The following is a 14,864-nucleotide window of genomic DNA, read 5'->3' on the forward strand; positions in this document are numbered from 1 at the left end:
TCTTTATGGCTTTTGGTTCTTTACCAACACACTCTGATGGTGTCTTAAAATAAAATGGCCTCTGGGTAGGATGTCCCAAAGAGGAGGGGAGGGAAAAAAACCTAGGATAAGGAAAGCTTTGTGTTGGCAGCACCTTACAAGTGCACTTTTGGACCTTGCTGCGGGTGGCTTGGTCTCTGAGAGGAGGTCAAATCCTGCTGTGCTGTTTAGTCTGAAGAAGAGAGACCTAATGGCAGTGCAGGGTTTGGGTTTTGTCATCTTTCCCCTGAGAACAAAACAGCGATGAGGTTTTGGGATTGGTTTTGGTTTTTTTCCCCCCAGATCTGCCTTTTTTCTAGAAGACTCTTAAGAGCCTTCCTGATGATCAGAAGGGAAAAAATGGAGTTAATACGATACTAATTCTCCTAATCATATTCTGCAATGCTTTGTCCTGATGAGTAGCATGCGGTGACAATAGGCACCTGAAAAGCAAGTGTTGCGTGGAAGGTCGTCAGAGAGGCGTTTAACTGAGCTGGGCCGGCAACTCAAATCACTCGCTCTGGAAAGGTCACAAGCCCGGGCTCTCGCTTGTCCAACAGTTGGCTGCTTGGGCTTGGACTTCCCCAGCCATTATGCCTAGGGCTTCCAGGCGGTTCTCCTGTCACAGGCAGCCTTGTCCTGTCCGCTTGGCGTTGCTGTTTCCCCGGAGGGTATTAAAGCTGGCCCCGATCAGTCCCCGCTGGGCTGGCGGTAAGAGGTGGGTCTCGCCGAGTCCTGTTTCCTGGGTCGACACTAGATGGCAATGCCTCCCTCGTAATGCTTTGCCAAAGGCGAGTGGTCCGGGGGCCCGCTTCTGACAGGCTTTAAAGCTGGATATTGGTCTTTTTCTGTACAAATTGTTACGATTACTTCCTTTGATTGGAAGTTGATGCCTCTTCCCTACAAGAAGCGAAGAACTTTGTGCTTCCTGACTCTTAGGATAATATGGGTCTGAAGACGTAAACGTGGCTGAGTTTTCCAGCAGGAGACAGCTGTGCCTTTCATGGAGCATCCTCTGCTCTGACCCGGGGCGTGCTGGCATTTCCCTGACAGCCTTTGGGCGCGTGTGTTGAGCGAGCATGGGCGGCTGGATCTGCGAATGGAAACTTGGCACATCGGTGTCCATCAATGACCTTGCAAGGGCGGGACCTTCGGCTCTGCAAACTGTAGGGACAGAACTCATTGTGGAAGGCGTCGCGCCTGCTAAAGCCGAAATGTAGAACTATATGTCAGTGGGGTGGCTCGCTGGGGCAGGGTAAGGAGCTTTGCAAGGCTCTGGAAGGTCTGCTGCTGCCGTTAGTTCCTTGCTGCCAGCAGCGCACGCTGCAGGAGCAGCAGCTGCCCTTCCCTGAGCTGTTACTGCCCAGGCGGGTAACTTGGATTTGACCTAGAGTCTCTCTCCAGGTCAGTGGCCAGTTTACTGCTGTATGAGAGACTTCCCATGGTTAACTAGACTTTTGCTGAAGTGCATTTTTCTATTTGTCTTTACCAAATAATGGCTAAAAAGTGATTTCCTGATTAATTTTTTTTTTTTTTAATTAAAGGACGAAATACAAACTTTCAGCCTCTGGGCAAAATTAAAGATGTATTTGGATCTTGACTTGGCCTTAAAACAGAAATACAAGTCCTTGAGCAAAACAGACAAAAATCTCTGCAGAGAATCACACTTTCTGATTGTTAATGAAAAAACACAGACCTTTGAGAAGTTTGCTACTGGAATTTTTATTTTTGGCCAAAATGCCTCTTCCCATCCCCCACCCCCCCATTAAATACTTTGACAAACATCTTTAGCATGTTCCCTGGAGAAACAGTTCCAAAGGTTGGTTACACCTCAAAAGTGGTCTTGTATTTCCAGTTTGGGTTTATCAAATGTCAACTTGCAGCTTTGCTGTTGCTCAATTAAAATATTATCTGATATCATATGATGTTTTCCTGGTGTGGGTGTTTAACCAAAACTTGGAGTGTTGTGTATCCTCAACCCATTGATTCAGCTCCCTAGGCTGCAAGACAAAGATAAAGCCCATGTGAAGTGTGAATCACGACCCTTCCTGCATGCTGGCAAGCCCCCGGCGGACACGGCCAGGGCAATAAGACCCCACTTGCTGCCCACCCCCTCCTTTGGCAGCTGATGGGGAAACCCTGGAGAGCGTTAATGAATGTTGGTATCCCCACCATGTTGTGCGTTTGAGCCTGTTGCACTCTGCCAGGGTTGAGGGTGGTCTGAGATTGCCAGCAGGTAACCAAAACATGCGGGACAGCAGACCTAAAGGTAAGGTGAGGCATCCAGGGCACACGGGAACCTGTCCGCGGGGATGGGAATGCTTGAAAGTGCTCCAGGTTTTGGCAGCTCCTGTTACGGCCTGAGCTCGGCCCTGTGGGCTGGTCACAGGTCTCCTCCCCCAGCACAGGGGGTTGGGGTGAGGAGGGATGTGGCTTCTACCCCTCTAAACCTTCATGCAATGCATGGGGCAGCCAAGCCTGGGCTCGTCACATCAGCTTAGCCTGGGGGTTGGCTCAGCACCCTCCACCACAGCCAGGAGCAATCCTGCTGGTCCTTGGGCCGGGTGCTGGGGGCTCCTCTGCAACATCCCCTCCACTCTGGCAGCGGGGAGAGGCAGAACTGGTTGCCACAGGCAGGGACCAAGGTCCCTCATGGTGCTGGAGTCCTCCGCCTCTGCTGAGCACCCTGTGCCCCCGCACAGGGACATTCCAGGACAGGGACAGGGGACTTGCACCTTTTTATTTTGGCTCTGAAAGTCAGTGGGACGGAAACCCCTTGGTGCTGCCAGCCACGGCCGAGCCCAATTGGGCGCTGAACGTGCCGGCTCCGGTGTGCTCTGCTCCCCTGCCCCCTCGTTTGTGTTGGCACGAGCCGGTGAACAAACCCAGTTTAATTGGCAGTTGTGTTTGTGGCCAGGGTGTTATGAAAAGGTTTTCTGTCTCCCTCTGTAAGTTACCCTGAATATGTTTTCACTCTTAATATAATATTCACTTCATTATTAGCTGAAAGAAGCTTTTTTCAGAGAGGAGGATTTTTTTTTTCCCCTTTTTCCAAAAATATATTAAACGGCCCCTTCATGCAGCGCTGCTCTGAGGGCTGGGATTGTCTGCCGGAGGGGAAGTGAGAAACCCGACGGTAAATGGGATTTACACAGAAAGTCCTTTCTTCCCCAGCGCCCCAGTGTGCTGGCGGCACTGGCTGTGGCGGCCCAGCAGTGCCCGGTGCAAGTGGCTGCAGGTGACGGAGGAGGTGTCCGTTGCTTGTGGGGTATGCTCGCCTTCCCCTCCCTTGCAGTGTGGTCACTAAGGGGGGGCCCCATCCAGCAGAGCAGAAGCTCCCCAGGGGCTCTTGGCACCCCAGGCTGGTGTTTCCAGACAGAAACCCATCCAGCAGAGCTGGGGCCCGGCTGCAGGGAACCCCGCGTGTGCCGCGGCAGCGGCTTGGCTCGCACCGGTGTTGGGTGGCGAAGGCATTTCCAGCGTCTGCAAGGTTTTGGGAGCTTGTTTTCTGGTGGGTGGGTTTGGGGGCATGGGGTGCAGCTGGATGCCCATGTTGTCATCTTGCTGTGCCGCTGCTCTTCTGGGTTTTGCTAAATCCATAAGAGTTTGTCTCCAGCTTTGGGAAAAACCCTGTGAGCTGCAGGAGCAGAGCGCTGCGCCTGGGGATGGTATCATACACAGAGCATCCAGCCTGGCTCAGCCTTTGTGTTCCTGGGGAAACTGTCCTGCTCCCCTCCTGCGTAAGCCCTCAAAGGGCGTCCGCAGCCCAGGCAATTTTTTTTGTTGTTGTTGAATTTGACACGTTTGGGTGGTTTTGCATGGCCACAGCCCCCAGTTCACATAGGGGAGTGGGGTGGCAGCGAGCAGCTGTGGAGACCAGCGTGCCCTCGCTCGGGTGTCCTCAGCCCAGCATGGCTGGGGAGATCCCGTGTCTGGGTTGGGTTGGTGCTGCCCTTGGGCTTGTGCCCTCACTGCAGCCCTGGCTTGGGGAGCTGCTGGCTTTTGGGACTGCCCAAAGGCAGCCAGTCACAGCAGGTGGGACATAACTGGCTGGGCTGGGGCAGACTGGACCCCTGGGCTGGCACTTGCACTGCTGCTGAGGGATGCTGGGATCCCTTGGGACACCTGGTTCCCTGCTTCATCTGTCAAGCAGTTGCTGTGAAAGCCCAGAAAGGCTCAGAGCATGTTCTCCCTTTTCCTGCAAGCAGTGTAAACATGAACACACCCCTCAGCAGGGCAGGCACCGGCAGTGGGGGTCCCTTCCCCCTTCTCCTCTGCCACCATTCCTCGCCATCCTGCAAAACACATTAGGGCTTGTGCCATGCGCTGATGATTATTCAAGACCTGGCCCTAATTGGGAACAATTAGCAGTTGTTTCAGCTAACATATGTCTGTTTGCTGTGGCAGTCTGATGGCTGACACAAGAATCCCCATCCGGAGCAGGGACTGCAGCCAAGGGAGCGCCCTATGGATGATGCAGCTCTCCGTTAAAGATGCTCTTGGGAGGTATCCGGCTTGTGCAAGACCCAGCATCCCCAACCCTTGTCCTTCTCCACCGCAGATGTGAGTAGGTCAAGCTGTGGAGAGAGGCCACAGAAATGCTGCTGGAGATGGACCCAGCTGATGCCACACGGGACCCTTGGCACCTCTCCCTCTTCCCAAGTTCCAGTTACAGTCCTGCCATGTGGGAGTTTAAGCCACACAAGATGCTGCTCTGAGTCAACTGGATGCTGAGGACCAGTCCCTTAGCTGGGGGGACAACAGTGGGAGAGAGTGCTTTGGGTGGTGGGGAGCTTGTACCCTAGTCATTGTCCTGTGCCATGGTCTGTGGGGCAGCCCCCCAGCCCAGCACCCTGAATCCTGTGGGACTCTTGGCTTACCCCAGGGTGGGGCTGTCCTCGCTCTGCCTGGCACCAGCAGGGAAGTGGGAGCTCCCTGATGTTCCTGGACTTCCTTTTTCAAACGTTTGGGAAAAGGTAAATCAGTCTTGAGCTATTTTTCCAAGGTCTTGCTGGGCTGTTTTCCCCCACTTCCCATGCACACCTTGTGTCCAGTGTACCCCAGCATCTCCCTTGCCTCTCCCCAAGTAACGAGCATCCTCTTGCATAAAGCCAGACAGGAACCATGCCTGGCAGACTGAGGGGGGGTGTCCAGGGTAGGTAGTAGAGAAGGTTGTAGAGGGATGTGGGCAGATGGAGACTCCAAATTTGCTTTAAAATAGGGCTTAAAGCTGAGGGTGGGATCCTGACCCAGCTGAGGAATGAGAAGTGCTTGGTGTGCTGCCCACCATGGTGGGGAAGGGGCAATTCCCAGCTCTGCTCCCTGCCACGAGGCCAGAGGGGAGAGATGCTGGCGCTTCCCTGGCCTTGTGTGCACCCGGGATACTGCATACTGGCGGCGCCAGTCCTGACCATGGAGGTCACAAAGGCTGGAGCCAATGTCCCTACGTAGGACCCAGGCTTGGAGTAACACAGGGAAGGGAAACCACAGGGGCTTCACTGGCAGTGCCAATCCTTCATTCCTGAGTGCTCGTGCCCTTGGATCTCTGGCTGCTGCACAAAACCCTTAGTGAGCCCCAAAACCATCTCTCCGCAGCTTGAGGGACTCAGTGTCCTGCCAGGGGGTGGTGAGCTGCAGCATGGGGGGGGAGTGGGCAGCCCGGCTGGGGTGCGATGCTGGAAGCTGGGCAACCTGTGGTCTGCGAGGCAAAGGGGCTGGGGAGGAGGAAGGTGGCCCAGCTTGGTTTTCCATGGCCTCACATTTTCCTGTGCTGGAGAATTTGCAGCAAGGGTGGAAAATGCAGCAGCCAGGAGGGGAGGCAAGCAGGGCAGGCGGGGAAGGGTTTGCTTTGCCAAGGTGCTTGGGACATTACATGCCTGTCAGGGCAGAGTCTGTGCACTGCTGGACAGTGCTGGGTGGGGGCATGGTCCACACCAAACCCCCATGGCTTTGAGACTGTCCCCTCCCAGGGTGGATCAGGGACAGGGGTTTGGTGGGAGGCGGGGCAGCTCCACAGGCAGAGCACTGCCTTGCCTTCTTGGCTCCCATGGGGTGGGCTGGCAGCCCCACAGGGCTCACGGGCTGGGGATGCTCGGAGGGTGACGGAGGACCTGCCAGGCCAGCGAGCACAGGGATGGGCTGAGGTTTGCTGCTGTGCTGCAGCTCCCTGACATGCAGCTCAGCAAGGACAAGTTGGGACAGCAGCCCTTTTGCCACCAGAGGCCATGGGTCTTGTCATGCAGGCATCCAAAAATCCTGCTTGGGCACCTCATTGCTGCTACTCGGGGGTTTGCAGCAAACCTGCCTTTACTAGGAGCCATGACCTGAGCGCAGAGTGGCTTGAACAAACCCGAGAGGGCAGCTGGCTTCTGCCCTCAACACAGCCAGCGTGACTTACAGGCAGCCAGGGCGGTGCGATGGGATGTGGCATTCCCTCAGGCTAGTCTCTGCTGCATACCTGGAGGCATGTTTGTTTTCTGTTCCTAGTTTTTGGAAGTATTGAGGGCTGATGGGGCCTGCCAGCTCTGCCTGCCATCACCAGCTCCCTGCCCTTGGTTCTTTGCCCATTGGATAGGGCAAAAGAATTAGGGATGGGGAGAGAGAAAAAGATCATTCAGGGGTACCCCAGGACAGGGCAGAGGGCAGGAACATGCAGGTTGAACATCGGAGGAGGAGACTCAGCCAGTTTTCATCCTCTGCAAATATTAGATGGATTCATCTTGTTATAATCTTTTAACAGCACAAGTCTTTAACACTTTCATTCTTTCCTCCTCTCTCCTGTCCCATCTCCACAGCCATCTCCATGTCTTCCCTCCCATGGAGCTGTGGTCCTGGCTGGGCAGCAGCTCTCCTGCCTTCACCGTGTCTGGCAGAAGTGAGCATTTGACGCTGGCTTGGGGAAATCCACCAGCACCCAGGGAGCTGGGACCTGTGGTCTGGCACTGCTCTGGGACAAGGTGTCATCTCCAGATGTTGACAACCCCAATAACGGTAAGCGAGCCTTTGCCCTTCCCCATCTCCTCCAGCGACCTGGCACGTGCGTGGATTGTGGGTGTAATTTGCAGGGGCAGGAGAGGGTCAGGCTGGGGCTGGGGACAGGGACAGAGCAGAGCCATCCTGCAGTCCAGCCCCAGCACTGCTGGAGGAGCCCAGAGGGTGGGTGACCCACCTCACAGACTTGGTGACACATAAAAAAGCACCTCTTCTTAGCTCAGGACTCATGCCCAAATGGCATCGGTTGCCAGCTGGGGCGAGAGCCTTTGCTGTGGTCGCCTGACCTTTAAAGAAAGGTGGTTGGAGAGCTGGAAGGAGCAGAAATCCCTGAAAGATTATTTGTTTCTCATGAACTATATTTAGGTGCCATTGGCAAAATCCAAAAGTGCTGAGTTCTGCTAAATAAATACGGGAGCTTTGTGTTTTTTTCCCCCAGAAGAGAACAGGATTAGTAAGTGAATGGTAAACAGTATTTTTGTTTGACATACCTGAGGGTTTCCATTCCAAGTTGCTGTCTTGAGCTCTTGATGCTGTGATGACAATAATGGACCTAAAGCAGCACTGCCCCATCTTGTGAAGATATTTTTTGGAAAAGAAAAGGAGGCAGCCAGCTTACCCACCGTGGTGCTGCTTTTTTTTTTGTTAAACTTTATGTTCTTCAGTATTTTCATAAATGATTGTGTATTAGGATATTTTTAAGCTAAAAATAGGTCATGCTGGTGCCACTCCAGTAGAAAACTACTTCCCTGGTGGGACGCAGACCCCCGGGGCTCCCTGCCTGCACCCACTATTGCTGCCCCAGAGGGACAGAGTACCCAGGCAGCCTTGGGGATCGAGGTTGTCCTTGGTGGGTCCAAGCAGGGCTGCAGGGGATGGCAAGGAGGTCCTCTCACTTGTCTGGAACACACTTTGGTCATCTTGGGTTTGTCTTTGATGTTTTGGATTTTCCGTGCCTGAACCCTGGCAGATCTCCCCCAGGGGTCCCACTGGGATTGGGTCTGGACTTCCCAGTGGAGTGTTTCTGGGTGGGGTGTGTGGCTGCGGGAGGGTGCCAGGCAGGTGAGGGGTGTTTGCTGATCATTCAGGGGTGTAAGAGCCTGTCCGACTGGCTCGGCGCGGTGAGGAGCAGAGTGAGCAATCAGGAAACACCTGTTTGGATGTGAAGTCCGAAGCCTGCAGGTGGTGGGAGGCAGCGGGGCAGAAGGGCTCCGCGATCATCTCGAGCAAAGCAGAAAATCTGTTGCCCCAAAGTGGTCAGAATTCAGTGTCCCTTGAGCTGGCTCTGCTGGGACATCAGCATCTGTCCCTTGTAGAAATAAGGCACTGGGGTAATTTGGCTCCTTAATGCAGCAGCCTGTCTGCAGCAGCTCTTCTCCAGGGAAGGCCAAGGGGAGGTTGCAATGGAAGTTATTGCACAACAGCAGCACCCTGGTAAGCGAATTAGAGACACAGCTGGAGAACTTCCCCTGGCGCCGCTCCTCTGGCCAGGTTAGAGGTGATGGTTTCACAGCACACTCCACGTGGAGGAGAGGAGAAGATGGTGGAGGTACTCAAGGAGGAACCATGTCAGGGAGGAGGATGCTGGTACTAGATGATTTGTCAAGAGCAAGAAGTGACCCAACCTTGGGTAGTAACCATCACTTTCTGATGAGGACTGTGACCTCAGCATGGACTGATTTGGTGCCTGGGAAGAGAAGAAATGCAACATGGTGTTTCCCAGTGCTGATGAGCTCTGTCCAGTAACAAGGAAAAGGACAGCAAGATCTCAGATGTGTGCAAATACTCAACCAGAGGTTGCAAAGAGAGGAGAGCTTCAGCCTGGGCTGCTCCAGCCTGCTCGTTACTCTTGGTCCGAACCAAGTTGAAACCAACCCAACCCAAAAGCACTGGAAGCGCCAAAATCCTCCCTGGCCAACCCTGATGAATCTATGCAGCTTGGAGGAAAGTGTCTCCATCCAGCTACCACAGCTGAGCTGAACTTTGCAACGACCACAAGGAGGACTTTGACCACAGCACTGCCAGCATTGCCAGCCCATGTATGTGGGGGTGGTGAAAGGCCACCTGTTGGGGCACCCAAGGGGGTTGCAGGGTGACAGTGCCTTGAGGTTGCACTGGAGACCTTTGGTTTGACTTGGTAACTGAATGGGGAGCTTGGCCAATACAGTATTAAGTTAAAACCATCTCCAGCAAGTTCCAGTCCTCGCATCCATCTCTGCTCCTGGGGCAACACAGCGTGGGCTCGGGCTTGGATCTGCAGGGGCGCTCCTGCTTCTGGGGGTTGCTTTGGCCAAGTCCCTACCAAGGTACAGCCCGACCGTCCTGCCCGTGAGCCACATCGGCCTGAACCAGTGCCAATGTTCTTGGCCCGTGGCATCGTTTCTGAACGGTGGCAGAGAACAGGTGAGCCGTGCACAAGAATGGGCAGGGTATGCAGGAGCTTTCTGCTGGGCCATGAGCATGTGCAGTGCTGGCCTTGGGGCTGGCAGGACTTGAGGGCACTCCCACACTTTCCAAATTGCCTGGGGTAAGGTATCTTTTCCAGCCAGGTAACGGTGCTGGTGGCCAGGTTCTGTGCCCGGCACGGCAAGCACCTCCCCAGGCGCTTGCAGCAGCCCTGGGGCTGTGGAGCTGCCTCCTGCCTGGATTGCATTTGCTTGGATTTCAGCAGCTCCTTCAAGAGACATGAGGGACTTGGTGCCAGACTGGGGGCATGGACATCCTGGGAGACACAGACACTGTGGAGCATCCCAGGACCCTCCTACCCCCTCCTGGGTTGCTCCCAGCCCTGGTGCCGCCGGGCTTAGCCCCAGCCCACGTCCTGCCTGGCTCCAGGCTGCCCTGTGGTTCTCCCCTTCTCCTCTGGATCGTATTTATTTATTTATACGCTGAATGTAATAAAACCCCAGCAGGAAACGGAGGCGATTCCCTGCCATTCCCCGCAAGCCAGCCCTGGGCCGGGGCGAACAAGGAGGCGCATTGTGCGGTGCAGACCTGCCTGCCAGCACCAAGCTGCACGCGGGGCCGAGGGGCGAAGAAAGGGACGTGTGTGTCTGTGCCTGCACCAGGACCCAGTGCCGACACCCTCTGCCCAGCAGCGGGCGACTTGGCGGTGCCATGGGATGGGGTGTCCTGGGGAAGAAGCTTCACTCTGGGGGTTGGGGATGAAAGGGCTCCTGTGCTGGCTTGGGATGTCATCTGGTAGCACTGCAGAGCCTTCTCCCAGCGCTGGGCGCCTCCTCTGCCCTTCCTTGGGCTGTCAGGAAACAGGTGGGCACTGAAGGTCAGCTGCGGGGCAAACGGTTGCCCCATGGCCTGGTCATCATATGACCTGCCCTTCCCAGGGCTAAAACAGCTGGGAGGGAGCTGCTACAAACTGCAGATGCTGCCATCAGTAGGGTTCAGAGTGAATGCCTGCTTGCAAAGCTCACCTGGGTCCTGTCCTCCCCCCAGAGGGGTCTGCAGGGGTGAGTGAGGTGGCTGGGGGCAGGACTTGGCTCAGTCCAGCTTCCCCTTTGATGGGGAGGGGGTCCCCATAGCCAGGGATGTGTGTCCCAGCCCCCCAGAAGGCTGTAAGCAGCCTGTTGTGCTGCACTTGCCCACTAAAACACTGCGGGAGAGGTGGGGGACTGCCCAATGTGCCCTCTCATCCCCTTGCTAGCCAGCTCCCCACCATGCTTCCAGTGGGGGCTCCCCCAGGACACCCCACTGCCCTCCTGCGCTGTCCCCTGAGCCCACAGCTGCATGTGGTCCTTGTCCATGTGCTGGTCCCACAGGCTCCCAGGGCTGCTGGGGGCGGTGGGGACATGCCCTGCACCGCGTGTCTCCTGCCTGCTTCACATCATGGCTGCATTGGCGGGGGTGGCACGGCCCTGGGTCCCTGTGGCCATGGCCAGGGAGGTAGACTGGCAGCAGGACTGTCCCTCCACACCACCCCCAGTCTGCAGCAGCCACAGGGTGCCCATGGCTCCCCAGCTGTGGGTGACCAGCTTGCAGCATGCATCCCTGGGGAATTCGTGTCACCCTGTGTCCTTGCACCAAGGGCTTGGGTTGTCACTGCAAACACATGCAGGTGACCCAAGGCCAGGAGGTGACCAGGGAGCTCAGGACACCACGTTGCCTGGGGACACTGGTGTCACCCAGCTGCCTGCCACTGCCCCAGGATGGCTGGAGGACCCCCCTGGGCAGGTGGAGGCTGCAGGGGGTGACAATGGGATGGCAGCAGGGGGATGTTGGTGTTGAGCACAGCATCCCCCACACTATGGCCCCATCACCTTGTGCCTGCAGCACCTTCCATTGCCGCAACCACAGAGTTGCCTGTTCATGCAGTGAAGGCGGGCACAGGCTCTTGTGGCTCCTCGAGTTACTGAAACCACACACCTGGGGAAAAGGGGGTAAAAACCTCCAGCTCCTGCAGGAAATGTCTCTGCAACCCCCTCAGCGGTGGTGCAGAGATGTGGGCGCTGCTGCTGGTGGGTGGCAGGTTGTGCAGGGGACAGCCGGGAGGGCAGGTATGCCATCCCGCTGCCCTGAGGGGCACTGGGGCATTTGGGAAGAGGTTTCCTTTCCTGGGATGGGGGGATTGGGTCGGGCCCTGACCTGGATAGGAGGATGGGGCGGGGGGGTCTGCAGCTCCCTGGGGACCCAGCAGAGCCTTTGGCATGGCTGGGGAATGAGCCAGCCTGTGCTGTGTGAGCTGGGACACTGGGAGCCCAGGTGGCAGTGGTGTGAGAGAAGGAGGGGCACCCCACCGGGGTTCTCGCTGCTATAATTAATGCTAGAATTAGGGAAGAAATGGCTTTTCCATTCCATTGGCACAGGGTGGGGCTGGGCAGGATCCCTGTTGTGTGTTCACCCAACTCCTCCTGCTGGTGTCAGGTTCCTCCACCTGTTTGTCTGGGGACTGTCCCCCACAATCCCCATCTTCCCAACTTGCTGCCACCTGCCCACGACTGGGAGCCTGGCAGGTCTCTTGTGGGGCACAGAACAGCGCTTGCCCCATGGCATGCATGGTCTGGTGCACACGTGTGTGCATCTGAATCACACCAGACTGTGCCTGGGAGTAGGAAGGGTTCAGGCTTGAGGCTCACTCCTGCTGGTGCACTGGAGGGTGTCCCCAGGGAGATGGTGGCCTGGGCAGGGTGCAGCTGCCCCTCCAGCTGGTTGGGTGCCAGCCTGCAGCCCTGCATGGTGCCTGGCGTGGGGTGCTCCCAGGATGGAACCCTCCACCTGCTAGCCAGCCCATCCGGCCCCAGCACCAGCATCGCTTTGAAATTGAAGCTGCTGGCCTTTCACACCAGCTATTCCTGTGAAATTCTTCAGGAAGGGAAAATTATCCGCCCAGATCCCTGTGGGGCTGTGCCATTGCTGTCCCTCCGGGCTGTGCCATTGCCGTCCCTCCGGGCTGGTCCCCCCAGCTGGCACGGGGTGCCGCAGAGCCCGTGTTTGCCCCTGAGCATGGCCAGTGGCCTGCCCCTGCTGTTTTGGGTTTTCCCTCTCTGCCCCAGCCCCTGCCTGTGGACCTGGGAGCTGGGACCACCGAGGGTCCGTGGGCTTGGCCTGCTGGGGAGAGGCAGGGGCGAGGGCAGCACAGCTGGTGTGGGACCCCTCACCACCCTGCAGCAAGTCCTGCCTGCCCTGGCCAAGGCTTGACAGGACAGCGCCCGTGGGCCCCTCTGCAGCTCCATCACCCCCTCCCCAAATCCATTGTCGCTTCCCTGCCTCTATCACCCCATCCCCTGCCCTATTGCCTCCCCACCTCCATTGCCCTCTCCCCAGCTCCATAGCCCCTCCTCTCATCCATGGGTCCATCACACCCTCCTCTGCTCCATGACCCCTTCCCTGGCTCCATTGCCCCCCTTTCCAGTTCCATCACCTTCTCCTCTACTCCACTGCCCCTTCCCCACCTCCATTGCCCCCTCCCCTCCTCCATTTCCCCTTCTTCTGCTCCATCACCCCTTCCCCAGCTCCACTGCCCCCTCCCTGGCTCCCACCGGGGCTGTCCCCATTGCTGGTGCTGAGGGGGATCCCCAAACCCTGCAACCCAGGGAAGATCCACCCATGTGTGGGCATGAGGGGCATTGCTGCAGCCTCTCTTTATCCTGGGGCGACAGTGAGGATTTTTCTTCACCCGTGGCCCTTCCCCCTCCCCTCGCTGAGTCTCTTGCACAGGTTTGCAAGCACTGTTGACGGGAAGAAAGGAAATGGGGCAAAGCTGCTGCCAGGAACCACAGGCTCCTGGGCTCCTGTGATACGGCCCCGCTCCTCCAGGCTGGCCGCTTCCCGGGCAGGATTTCTGTGCAGCCTCTGTGAGCCCTTTCTTCCAGCTGTTGATATTGGATTCCCAGCCCAGGGCCACTTCCAAGGCCGTAAATCTGCTGTGTTGCTCTACCTGGTGTTCTTGTTTTCACTGCAAGGCTTCCAGACCTGCTGGAGATCTCGGCTTCTGTGCATGGCCATGATGTCCCCATCCAGGCGGCAAACAGCATGCGGTCCCCTCCCGCTTTCCCGGCGTACCCCAGGGGTGCGGGCACAGGTGGGCAGGTCACTCCCCAGCAGGGACAGGCAGTGGTGCAATAAAAGGGCAAGACTCGGGCAAGGGTTGGGATGCTGGTGGCACCCCCTGGAACCCCCTGCCCACCACTGCGCGTGGGATGAAGCTCCAGGAAGGGCTCCATGCGTCCTTTGCTGTCCCCACTGCAGGTCTCTGAGGCTTGGGCAGGGCTTGGGCATCCCATGGAGCATCCAAGGAGGGTGTCAGGGTGGGGAGGAGCACCCCAGGTGCCACCCCCAGGGTGTAGGGTGGAGGTAAGGGGCGGCCGCTCCTCTACATTAAAAGGCGCCCCTTGACTCTGAAAAATCCACATGTTGGTCTTGGCTGGGCTGCGGTGCCTCCTGCCAAGAGCAACAGTTTTACATATTAAAGCTAAATTAAATTAGAAGACATTATTTGTGTGTTTTCCCCCTCCCCCATTAACCCTTCACAGCCCAGGCGACTGGGCTGGGAGGTACAGGGGCACCCACAAGGGTGAGCCAGGATGGTGGGGCTGGCACCTCGGGGTTGCATCCATCCCCTGGCCATGGGTCCTGCTGTGCCCGTTGCCCATGAGAACCCTCGCTGGGCAGCCAGAGCTGGGTTCTGAGACGTTTGGGTGTTTCCAGGTGATGTTTCCAAGCTTTCCTTAGCAAATGGCTCCCTAAAAGGAAGGCAAGAGCTGGGCTTTAGGGTGCCCTGGAGCAGTGGCAGTTGCCACCCTTGGGTCCCTCAACCTACATAGGATGTGCAGCTGAGGCTGGGGGTGGATGGGATGAGGGATCCCAAGGACAGGTCCCAGCACCCTACAGGTGTCACCTCCACCTCAGCCACATCAGACACAGCTATGGCTGCCAGCTCGTCCGTGGGTGACGATTGCCCCCAAACCAGCACCACAGCAAAAAATGCTCCCAACCCACCTGTTTCTTAGAGCACACAAGGAGGAGCATGGCCTCAACCCGAGGTGTGAAGCCCCCTGAAGCTGGCTACTGCTCCATGTCACCCGGGCACATGGGACAGTGCTTTCTGGGACACCACCCCCCCCACCCCCAGACTCTCCTCCAGCACTCCAAATAACCCCAAAAAAACCTTTTCCCAGGGCGCTGGAACTGGGTAAGCAGTTTCCCTGTGCTAGAGGGAAATTCCAGGGCAATGGCTTATCTCCTGCACCATTACAATAACCGATAAGCAGCTCCCATGGAATTTCCTTATAGCGACAAATCGGGGATGTTTAAATAATGTATGGCTGGGGTGTCAGTATGTGGCTGGTGATTAGGAGCCGCGTTGACAGGTTGTTATGTTGTTACTAAAGAAATCACAGGGC

The sequence above is a fragment of the Phalacrocorax aristotelis genome, chromosome 18, assembly GCF_949628215.1.
Source record: "Phalacrocorax aristotelis chromosome 18, bGulAri2.1, whole genome shotgun sequence".
Taxonomy (NCBI): Eukaryota; Metazoa; Chordata; class Aves; order Suliformes; family Phalacrocoracidae; genus Phalacrocorax; species Phalacrocorax aristotelis.